This window comes from Garra rufa, chromosome 17, assembly GCF_049309525.1.
Source record: "Garra rufa chromosome 17, GarRuf1.0, whole genome shotgun sequence".
In the NCBI taxonomy this organism is placed as follows: domain Eukaryota; kingdom Metazoa; phylum Chordata; class Actinopteri; order Cypriniformes; family Cyprinidae; genus Garra; species Garra rufa.
This window is the reverse complement of record NC_133377.1, coordinates 23300175-23303845: the sequence shown is the minus strand read 5'-3', so window position 1 is coordinate 23303845 and position 3671 is coordinate 23300175.

Here is a 3671-nt window from a genome sequence, read left to right as displayed (position 1 = left end):
TACTATTCAAAAGCTTGGAGTCTGTATATATTTTTTTAGCAAGGATGCTTTAAATTGATCAAAAGTAATGATAAAGACATTAGGTTTCCATTTCTGATAAATGCTGTTCTTCTGAACTTTCTGTTTATCAAAAAATTCTACTCTGTAGAAACTGCTGTTTTCAACATATTAATAACAAATGTTTTTTGAGCAGAAAATCAGAATGTTAAAACAAAAATCTGAATGATCATGTGACTGGAGTAATGATGCAAAAAATTCAGCTTTGAAATCACAGGAATGAATTAGATTTTAAAATGTATATAAAAAAGAAAAACGCTATTTTAAATGGTACTTTGGATCAAATAAATGCAGGCTTGGTGAGCAGAAAATTCTTCTTTAAAAACCATAAAAAAATCTTACTGTTCAAAAACTTTTGACTGGTAGTGTATAAAAAGACTTAGAAGCATAAAATATGTATTTTTTCCTTTTAGATTAAATTAAAGGTCCCATATTGTCAAAATCGAAATTTCCTGCCTTTTTTCATGATAACTGAGGTCTAGGGGCTATGTAACTGAGTTTCAAAGCAGTCAATCCACAGTAAACTGCACACAGCCTGCTTAAAGTAGCTGATCATTTTCACGAGCCGCTGTGACTTCCGTAACGATGTGACGTCCGATTTACTCAGTCACCGCCTTCAGTCACCACCCCAGCACCAACCACCGTCCCACCCTCCTTTTGTCAAACCCAGACAACATCGCGTCCATAACATTGCTAAGCAACAACAACACGAAAACAAGTCGAGAAAACCCTGTTCAGTCGATAGATGTCGAAACTACATCATTGCACAGGCTTCAGAACAACGTTAATATAAGAGACCAGTGGCACGTCAACTTCAGCCTCTTTCACTCAGCGATTCCGGTAAATACACGGATAATGTTTCCCATGATTTGTTCCGGAATTGTTTAATTTGGTTCATTCACAGTTGTTTTCTGAAATCTGTGCGTGCTTTACACGCAACCCATAAAGACGTGACGTTTGGATGTGAGATGTAATGCCACGCGTACGTTTCACTAAACTGAAACTAACCTGAACAAACTGTGCTTCAGCGCTGATAGTGAGGAGCTGGCTTTGCCTGATCGCCGCTTCATTCCACTTTGCACGTATTTTTTTGTTGTGAATAGGGATGCTCATATTGACCGTTTAACCGTTAACCGACAGTAAGAATTTTAACCGATTATTACTATCAGTTAAACAGTTTAAAAGGGTTTTTTTCTATTCTTTTTTTTTTTTACGTTTGCTGCATGGTGAAAGAAATAATGTTATTTGTAAGTTATCTGTTTACTCACGCGCGCGTGTGTCGACACCTGCAGTGTGGCTGTACAGACATATTTCGCTTCACCTTTACTTAGTAAACATGTAGTATATGCAACTCAATGGCAAGTGGCGTTATTGGGTTATCAGAGAGTGAATCCGTGAGTGAATGTATTCAAATTCTGAATGAATTATAGTCTAGAAAGTGCGCAATAGGCGCTCCCGTTACAATCACTGGAAAGCTATCACTCATCCTAGAGTAGTTCATCGCAATCTCATAAAGTTATTAAAAAGTAATAAAATAACATTTACACTGCACAATTAATCTCTTATTTATATAATGCCAACACTTTCTTTGTTTTAATAAGAGAGTTCGCGAAAGTGTAGAAATCAGCAAAACTGAAACCGGGACTTTGGTGAGTGGATTGTAACATAGCCTCCTCTGATTGACCACAGTGATAATCAAATCAACATACATGTCTGTGATTGGCTATTGATGAACGCTGTAAAACACGCGCTTCTCCACACGCATATGACAGTGGATGGAAGTCCCGAACCGAAAATTGAAAGGGTTTTTGTGATGGTGTTTTTTTTCGCGGATCTAGGAATTAACAGGCAGCGGTCCTGCCTATCCGTACAGCATGTCCTCATGTTAAAAACTAGGCACACTGAGGTATTGGCTGGCCTGCTATATATTTTTATGTCCGACGAGAAGAATAAGACCGGTACAGTTCTTAAAAGCGCATAAAAGGATTCAGTGTGTTTTAGTTTTGTCATCTTAATTAGGTAGTTATTTCATTTATACCTATTTAGTGTAGGCCTATTTATATTATTCTTTTTTTTTTTCATTCAGATTTTCTCTGTTCTCAGAACCGCTGCTGAAGCGTGATGATTTAAGTATATGCCAATACAGTTTTTGTTGTTGCTCTGTATGCTGCTGTTTGCACGTTAAAATAAAACATTTGCTTGTATTTTTAATGTATCATCACAGATACTCGTGCATTCTATTTTTATTTTAAACTAATTTATTATTCTAATTTTATCAGTTAACGGTTAATGTTCGGATAACGAGCAGCGGTTGTCGGTCAGGAAAATTAACCGAAATGAGCATCCCTAGTTGTGAAGAGTCGCAGGGTAACGTGCATCATCACTACAACACTGCCTTTATGGTTCTGGCTTTTGTTCACACAGCGCTCGTTCCCGTAATTTTCCAGAATCAGCGCGCATTGTGAAAGGGGCTTTACTAAAGCAACAGTTATGTAGCTTACTGCATTCGGTGTTTGAAAAAGAAAAAAACATTAATGATCATTCTGAAATATCCTGTTGAGTAGCAGCAAGCTTGGCTCTCTCTATTGCTCTGAGCTCGCTTACAGCATACATGGCGTAGTTACCTGTGATTGGCCTGGCTGTGCGTCACTCAGAAAACAACAGGCCAATCAGAAGAGAGGCTTATGAATATTAATTAGATGGGCCAAAATCAACCTGTTTTTGACAGAGCTCCTAAAAAAGGAGCTGTAAAAATATATTGAGATGGATTTTGGCACTTATACCGCAAATATATATTCTTAAGGACATCAACAACTAAAATAAACCTCCAGAAATGTGTACAATATGGGACCTTTAAGGATCAATGATCAATCACAAATAAACATATGTTGATAAGAACATTATATATTTATTATATTACTAGTGGTCATTTATTATATATTCATATGATATCATTAGTTGTGATTTATACTTAATATATGCAATACACAGGTTTTCAGAGTCTGACTATTTTAACCAAAAAGCTCTTGAATATGCATTAGTGAGATTTCATTCTGTCAGGCCACACAGACATCAGATAACAGACATCAGTTGTAAACCGTGTGGCCCTCCCAAAGATGCCCAGCAACCTTATTCACCACCCTCCTAAGGACACCAGATTGCAGAGGTCCCAGCCTCCACCCCATTCCAGCCTCCAAACTGCCCATTTCTGCCCCATTTCAGACCCACCGCATGCTAATTGATGAGAGAGGCCCCAGGAATCAAATGAGCTGGAAGGAGATCAAGCGGCTGGCCCTGCGCTGGGGAGTGCGGCTAGGCTCTCCGGCCCCGCGCCTTCCCGAGGCCTGTCTCTAGTCCATAAAGGAGAGCCTAATGAAGCATGGGGAAGGAATTACACTAACGCTAACTGGCAGATGTCCTGCATTGTGCCGCGGTACAATAAACAATATGGCTGCCTCTCATGAATTAGCATGAGAAAGGGGGGTGCCTTCTGGGAAGCTCTGTTTTGACTGCTGTTTTTGGGGAGATTTTTTTTTCCTTCCACTCCGTCCTCTGCTTTATTTCCTCCTTTTTCCGAGAAGAGGTACTTTAGGACAGGTGCTATCAAATCTTTC